Below are 9087 nucleotides of genomic sequence, written 5' to 3'. Positions count from 1 at the left end.
AAGGCATCAATTCTCCTTCTATCCTCCTTAGTCATTGTCCAACTCTCTGATGTATAATAAGTGATTGCAAAGACCATGGCCTGTACCAGAGGCACCTTTGTCTCCAGAGAGACACCATTGCTCTTCAGTACTTTAGAGAGGTCCCTAACAGCAGACTTTCCCATCGCAATTGTCTTTTAATTTCCTGGCAACTGGTGCCAAGAGTGTTGATTGTGGAGCCAAGCAGACTAAAGCAGTGAACAATCTCAATCTCTTCACCATCTATCCTGATGCTGCCAATTGGTCCAGTGGTTAGAATCTTTGTCTTCTTGACATTGAGCCTCAATCCCTATTGGAGGCTGCAGCCCTTGACCCTCAGCAGCAAGCGCTTCAGGTCCTCCTCAGTTTCAGCAAGCAGGGTTGTGTCATCTGCATAATGCAGATTATTGATGCAGTTGTGTGAAATTGAAAGACACAATTAATTACAAGAACATTATAGCAATATACCACAATTAGAGCTAATTTAAAAAATAACTTCTAGATTTTTTTGTCATTTAAGCTATGTATATTATATCCTTATGTCCAAAAGACACACATGGCAAAATCTTCTCCCATGTGATTTACAACCTCTGAGGGTGAGCTATGAGTCTGTTCTTGAGAGCCATGAGCTGAGGTGAAGATAAATTCTAAACCTTAGAATGCTCTCTCAATACTGGTGTGCCCAAACCTACCATAGTAAGTATAATGTTTCCCAAAGTTCAGTAAATCTTTTTTTCTTTCAACTCTTTATACATTACCAGAGCTTGTCAATATAAAGTTAAAATTAATGGTATAATAATTTGATCTCAATTTAATATTTTTCTTTCATTTTGAGAAGTTAATTCCATGTCAGCAAAATCTTAACTTTGAAACAAATATTTTTAAAATCATTTTCTTTTATGACACTTTCCGTTGAACTCCTTTTTTAGATTTTTCAAACACTTTTAAGATGTAAATGGATTTCAAATTAACTTCAGAATTAATTAGAATTTGATAACAAGGATTTAAATAGATTTTATTTAATATTGAATTTTTTAACTAATATTAATTGTCATTCTGAAGTTCCACCTGACATACTTTGGGTATGTTGCAAGGATGAGAATAGTTCTTAGAGAGGGACATCATGCTTGAGAGGGTGGAGGGACAGCTCAGGAGAGGAAGACACTCAATGACATGGATTGTCTCAGTGGCTGGGCTAATGGGATAGGTATGTCACAGACTTGGCTCAGCATAGAGCAGGGTTCAGAGCTGTTGGAAATAGGGCAGGGACCTTGACGACACATAACAACAACAACACATTAATAATTGTCTAATAATAATTTTGTCTAATAAGGCAACTGTCAATGATTTCATGTGACTTGTTCCCTTGTTACCAACAATCAGGAGATCAGAATATTCATTGCTCTGGGCAAATTTGCTGTCAGGGACCTCTCCAAAGTACTTAAGAGCAATGATGTCAGTTTGAAGGGTAAGGTGAGTCTCAGTCAAGTTTTTTCAATTTCTTACTTTGCATCTGAAAGTTGGGCAATGAAGAAAAATGACAGAAGAAGAATTAGTGTCTTTGAATTGTGGTGTTGGAGCAGAACACTGAGTGGATTGCCAAAAACCCAAATAGATATGTCTTGGAAAAAAAAATGCAGCCAGAGCACTCTTTAAGGCAAGGGAGGCAAGGCTTCATTCAGTTCACAAAATTAGGGCATGTTGCTAGGATAGGTCATTCTTTGGAAAGGGATATCATTCTTGGAAAGGTGGAGGGTCAGCATAAGAGAGGAAGACCCTCAATGGGGTGAATTGACACAGTGACTGCAGCAATGGGCTCAAGGGTATCAGAGACAGTAAGGATGTCACAGGGTAGGAGAGAGTTCAGGTGTGTTGTGCAAAAGGTCGCTATGAGTTGTACTACACTCGATAGCGCCTAACAAAGCCAGCAGTATGTTATCTAAAATGTTATAATTAAATGCCAACTTTTTCACTGACATTAAATTTTTCAATCAATGTGCTTTCAGATGTATTATTAATGGTTCTGAAATTTAGCTTAGTTCCCCCACACACTGAAAACATCACTCATGGTTAATTATTTCCTTTGAAATCTAACCATAACTTTCCTGAAAGGCTTTTACAGTTTCCAAGATTCATTTGACATATGCCAGTTTTTCAATAGAAAAATCATATTTTGTATCATTCACTGCTAATACACCACAAAGATTTTTGCATTCTACTTGCATTTCTAATACAAGGTGCACATTTTTTTTTCATGTTATTGGCACTCAAGTACAGATTTTCTCAAATTACTTTCTGAAAACTTGTTTGGCAATATTGGATCAAGTTGTGTTTGAATGAATTCCCAGGATTCTCTTAAAAACGCCTTCAGTTCTGCACCCGTTTTTGCATCTTTACTAACTCATCGAAGCGTGTGCGTGGTGCACTGTATAGACCGTGTCACTTTCTCCATGCTCTGTGGTGGTTAATGTCTGCAAGTTAGAATGCACAACTCCTAAAATTGTCATTTTGCCCTGATATGTGCCTTTCCATTTCACTATCAGTTCTAAGCAAATAATATGAAATCATATTAGAGCCATTATACATGGTTATAAAAGAAATCTCCTGCACATCTCTAAAATTGGACGCGTCTTTTTATGTAGACTTGTGTCTTTCTTTCATTCTTTTCTTCTCAGTATCAACAGCTATCTCTCCCTTTTTCTGTGAACTGAGCTTAATTCCTAGACCTTACAGACTCAGTCTGCAGGCAAAATCCACTTTCAAAGAGAAATTTCTTTTTTTTTCCAGATTACTACTAAATTTGGAGCTAAATTTTAAAGACAAGTGAAGTTATAGTTTTTCTAATATCTTTGAGCTGAGTAAAAGGGTTTTTTAAAATTAATTTTAACGAACAGAGACTTTGGATTTCTAGTCATTCATTATTGCACTTTTCTCCCTGTCTATCCTGCAGTAAAAGGTTTTGATCAACTGAAACAATAATTTATCATAAGATTCTATAGCATCCTGGATATTCAATAAACTCACATCAACAACTGTTAACATTAGTTAATTAAAAATATTATTAAATTGAGTGTTTTTTTCCTGAGGTCACTGAGGGATTTTATTCACACTGATTTTACTATAAAGTGTTGTTAAGGTAGAACCAGCTGTGCAGAGCTGAACAGGGACAAGAAACACAAGAACCAGGGGGAAAGGAAGCCTAGGTTGTGGTATAGAGCCTCTCTAGTCATCACACAAAGTTAATAAACTGGGAGATTAGGTAGGTAAGAACCATAGGAATGTGCAGAGAAGGTTCCGTGGATGAGAGGCTGCAAATTAAGCATATTGTTGTTATGTGCTACCAAGTCCCTATGACTCATAAAGACCCCATGAACAATAATAGGTCTGAACTTTCCCCTATGCTATGCCATCCTCATGACCCAGCCTGTTGTTACAGTCACTGTGTTACCATCTTGTTGAAGATCATCCCTTTTTTAAAATCTCTGATCCCCCTCCTTTCCTAGTATGTTGTCTTTTTTGAAAGACTGGCACCACCTTACAACATGTCTAGAGCGTGTGAGACGGAGTTTCACCATTCTTGCCTTTAATGAGCACCCTGGTTTCACTTACTCCAAGACAGACTTGCTTGTTCTTTTTGGCAGTCCATAGGATATTCAATACTCTTCTCCAACACCACAATTTACATTGGCATTGATTCTTCTTCTTCTTTTTTTTTTAACTGGTTTTCCCTCAATCACTCATCCACATTTTGTTTCATAATATTAATTACAATTGGGCAATGCCATTATTTATGGCTTTTGAAATCCTCCCTTTCCTTACATTCTACTCATCCATTCACTAATCTCTGCATCCACTTTCTTCCCTTCCATCCTCATGAACCCTCCACAATTGTTTCTATCTGTATCTAAAACATTCCCTGTTTTCATGAGCCGTCAAGTCAGAACCAACCCTTAGCAACCAACTCTAGCAGGTCTTCAGAGGCAGTAAATCACATGAAAGGAGACTGACCACCCAGCTTCCTCCATGAATTTGAACCTTGACGGGTGGAATTGAACCTTTGTGATAGCAATACAGCTTCCTACCACCAGGTCACCAGAGCTTCTTGAAACTTTCCTTGGTATTTTTTTTTTTTTCTTTTTCTTTTCCTATCACTACCTGTTCAATCAGTTATACATGTCTTGTTGTAGATTGTTAATTGCAATCTACACACTGTCTGATATCCATGAATGCTTTTTTAAAATTTTATTTTATTTTTATTTTTGTGTGAGTGTACCGTCAAATCAGATCTGACTGGTACAGGAGGAGATTGTTCCTCCTTTTCCCGGCAGAGCATCTGGTGGATTCGAACTGTGTGCCTCTGGGATTGTAGTTACAGCTCCTTGCCACTAGGCCACCAGAGCTCCCCTTGATATCCATGAATTTATCCTTCTTTGATCTTCCTTATCTGGTGTTGACTTGAGTTGGAATCAGCTTCAATGGCCGCACACAAGAAGAATCAAAAGCCGAGCCCCAAACAAAACATATTATGCCAACAAAAAATTATTCATAGGTGTGGCAAATAAGATTGTTTTCCAGTAAACGCTCACTGTTGTATCCATAAGAGTGTTCTTTCCATCACATTGACACTAGGCTGGACCATCTGACTTTCATTGGCCATTGGAATGTGAGCAGAAGTGCTAATGTGTCAATGCTCAGCCTAGGCGGTAAGTGGCACCAGGGGTTTCTGATATCTGACATGAGGAGCACACACCCCATGTATCCATCGTGCCTTCATCCTGAACCTCAGACTGACGCAGAATTGACCTACAGCCTGAAACAGATTACCACAGTTGACCTACATGCTTGCCACAGAGAAAAAGAAATGCTTCTTTGTTATATGCCACAGAGATTTTGTTGATCATACAGGAAAAGAGGACTAGTAAATAATCATTTAGTAAATCTCAATAGCCTTAGTGAATAAACTCTAATGACAGGGTAATGTATCGGTTCTTTGCTTTCAGTAACATTGAAGACTGAATTAGAATTGTCAAAAGATAGATTACTGAGAGTAATTGCATCAGTGGGTGACTTTTTGGCGTGTGATTCAGAAGTGGTTAAACAAACTGAACAGCATTGCTTCAACAAAATATGTGTTTTTGTTTATATGAATAAGGTTTCTCATGGGTTACACCTAGAAGCATGAAATATATGAACAGAACTGATGTGAACCCTATGGTACTCAAGACTCCTTTTATCCATGGAAACAGGGAAATATTCCCACTGATCATAGTTACTCTTAATTTCCATAATTTAAAAAATGGTCAATAATAATTTATGAAATTTTAGACAGTAGTTATATTGTTTTGAGCAATTGTGTACACTAATAATTATAATGATAACTCTATCCAAGAGGCAATTAACACTTAGATCCCTATACTCACAGGTAATTTAAAATACAAGCTTTCTATTTTTACCCATATTTTCATTATAGAAAATAATGGTGATTAGTATAGTTCCAAAATAAACATACACTAAAATAAATTCTCTGTGTAGGACTCGGAGAGCTGGGATGAATATTTAAATTCAACTATAAAAACATAAAGTTAAATTTCTCTTTGTTTAAGAAACTCTGATTCATACATTTAGACAAATAGGCATTATTGGGTAGCAAATCATTGTGGCATTGTGATGCCTTGAATATAAAGTAATTAATGTTTTATCATATTTTTACCCAAGAAATGTGCACATTATATTTTTGCATGTTTGTTGCATTCATAAGTGTACTTATGGGTGTTTTTCACATGTTACTTGCATTTTCATTTTCTTCTTGTCCAACAGATTTATAGCTCTCTTGAAGTTTGCAGATGCAAAGGCTTGGCTTCCAGCAGCAATCACCAAGCCCCTATTCTTTGAGTTCCTAAGGCAGTTCTTGTGCCCACAAGATCCCTTCCCATCTCTACAAGTCACTTTCTCCAATGCAGGGAACAAAAATGACTTTTTCTACTCTGGAAACTGCCTCCACAGTCTCAGCCCCAGAGGCACACAGGTGAGTTGAGCCCAGGCCAGAGAAGTACCTATGGTGGAGAAAGGAGAAGCTTGATGTGCTGACAGTTGCAATCAGGCAATTTGACCCTCCTGCTTGGATGGAGAGGCCTTGGGCAGATGTGGGTGCCTGGGATGCAGCAAAGTCATGAGATTTTTACTTGAATATTATTGTTATGTACTATCAAGTCGGAATTGACCCATGAATGACCCTCTTGTGGGTTTTCAGAGGAAGTAACTTGCATCGGAGGAAATTGCCCATCTTTCTTCTGCTGAGCTGGTGGGTTGGAATTACTTCTCCTAAAGATTGGCAGTGCACTCCTTATCATTGCCACCAGTGTTCCCTATTGCTTGAACAAGATGGTTCCATTGGCTTCCTGGGGATCCTATGAGGCTAGGGCAATGCACGTTCTCACCTGCACTGTCCTGCTGACATGAAGTTAGTGCTCTTAGGACTGGAGTGTGCTTACCGAGAGACCGGTCTGTGTTTGGGTTGTGGCAGTCCTGTGCACAGCCCTGCTCAACCCTCTACTCATCTGGACTTGACTTATGTGATTAAGATTTGGTCCACTAAACTCCACCTCTTTCAGGCCTGACCTTAAACTAGACCCAGAACAAAAGCCCAATGCCAGTTGTTTATAAACTGGTTACCAGGGCATTCCCAAACTCAACGGTGTGTTCTGGAGGCATATTCTCCAGGGAACTGCATTGCTAATCCAGCACTAGTGCTTCTCTGGCCATTTGAATGCACCAGCAGTTCCTAGGATGAAAGGTGGGCATTCTCCTCCTCTTTTAAAAACCTCTGAAAACCTGCTGAAAAATCAGCTCTGAATCCGTTCCCACTCAACAGGAACAAATTTGAGTTGACCAGACTCAACTTATGGCTTCTTGAGTACGGCTTATACTCTTATTATACAAATATGACTAAAAGTAACATTTTCAGACTACCAAGTGAGAGTCAATGAAGCACAATTTTAGCTCTGGAAATGTCATAAGGCATTTATGTTGTATATGTGGGTGCTATGACAACTTTTAAAATATTATCTTGTTATTTCCACACATCTTACTCTACATTTTTCTATTAGCAAGCTTGTTTGCAATGAATGCAGTCTACGAGTATAACCATAAATATATACAATTATTAAATAAATATATTGAAATGCTTATTAAAAATAATTTTAAACTTATGCAGTACAAGGATATTGGGAGACATTTTTTCTATAAAACTTACACAACTGAATTAAAACATCTTGTTGAAATTGTCTGCATGGAATGTATAAATAACCAAAATTGGCTCAACATGTAGAAGATCCACCAAGAATAAAATTAAAAAAAGATGATAATTATTCACCCAATTTGCCAAAGCCAGATGATTTTATGGATGTTATTTTAAACTCTGAAATTATAGATTTCTTTTGCAATTTAAAATGTTCCAGAGCATAAAGAAAGATGGAACCCTTCCCAGTTTATTTTAACCTTATCCTAAATCCTGATAAAATGATCACAATGAAAGAAAACTGAAGCTAAATTTCACTTATGATTATAGAGGAGAGAAAAAATTCCAAATAAAATATCACCAATCCAGATGTACTAAAAGAGAAATAAATTACACCATAACAGTAAGGTTTATTTCTGGAACCAAGAATACGTTAGTATAAAACAATAACTTAATTGATTCTACCAATACAAATGACAAAAGAGTGTGATAATATCGGTAGATGACCTCAAAAGTCCCCAGTTTGGTTTAATATGCATGCTAGATAAAGTATTCAAGGAAACTAACAAGAGCCTGTCCTCAGTTCTCTCTCTCTCTCATCTTCCCCTCCCATCTGTCTATTAATTTATCAATCAATCCATACCCCTAACCATCAGTCAGCCAATCCTACTATGCATCTCCATTTCAGAGAGATTCTTAAAGAAGCCAAAGTGAATGTGGATTTGTAAACAAAATTTAATAATGTTGGAATCTTAGCCAGCACAGTGAGAAAAACTAAGCCATAAAATGTTCAAAGGGAAGAGAGTTGAGAATTAATATTTGCCATTTGAATTTTTTAAAACAAGTTTAGAAAAATTGGTATTTATAAAACACACAATCACACAGAAATTAACAAATGTAAAAAACAGATTCCCGATATGCATGAGTAAGTAGTGCAGCAGAAAGCTCTTCACAAGTTATTAGGTGCCATCAAGTAACTAAGTCTCTCTCTTAGCAACACAACAAATGACAGATCTGCTCCTTACCCTATACTGAGGCATCCTCACAATCTCTGATATGCTCAAGCCCATTGTTATGGTCATTATATCAATCCAATTTATTGAGAGTCTTCTTCCCTTTCTCTGACACTCTACCTTTTCCAAGGAGGATGCCTTTTTCCAATGGTGAGAAGCTGTGCTGCAGTCCTGAAGGCACACAGTGCAAATCAACCAGGTTCTCTGAGGGAGAAAGGTTCTCTGATGGCATTCTCCTTCTGTGTGGTTAATTGCCTCTGAAAACCTGATCTACTGACTTTTGAGGGATCTCTGGTGGCCTAGAAGTAAGACGTCGCACTGAATCCAGAAATCACATGGTTCAAATCTACTAGTTGCTCTCTGGAGAGAAAGATGGGCAGAGTCTTCTCATATGATTAACTGCCTCTAAAACCATGGGTCGGCTGATGGGTAGCTGATGGATCAGCTATGAGTTGCTTCCAATTCGAAAGTACACAACAACTAATTTTTGCATTGTGAAATTGATTTTTTAAAATTATCAATAAATTTTATTAGTTTTAGTGAACATTTACTGAGATTTTGGGTTTTCATTCATTAATTGTTGCACTGTTTTCTCTACCCTCCTCCCCAGTTCATTCTTCTTCCCCGCCCCTGAATGTCTTTTAATTGTCCAATTGCCACAGTGCTTGTTGAAGCCAGTTCTGATTAATCTCCTTTGTCAGTGTGTCCCTTGCCATTCCCTATCTCTCCTCCCTGAGAGAGACTTCGCCCTGATTCATAAGGAAAAGGGGATGGCGTATTCTCTTAGCTACTTCCTGCTGAAAAGGGATGCTGTAGGTT

The sequence above is a fragment of the Elephantulus edwardii genome, unplaced genomic scaffold (genome assembly GCF_000299155.1).
Source record: "Elephantulus edwardii isolate Elephantulus edwardi_28Jun2011 unplaced genomic scaffold, EleEdw1.0 scaffold00101, whole genome shotgun sequence".
Classification (NCBI taxonomy): domain Eukaryota; kingdom Metazoa; phylum Chordata; class Mammalia; order Macroscelidea; family Macroscelididae; genus Elephantulus; species Elephantulus edwardii.
Note: the sequence above shows the minus strand (reverse complement) of the source record.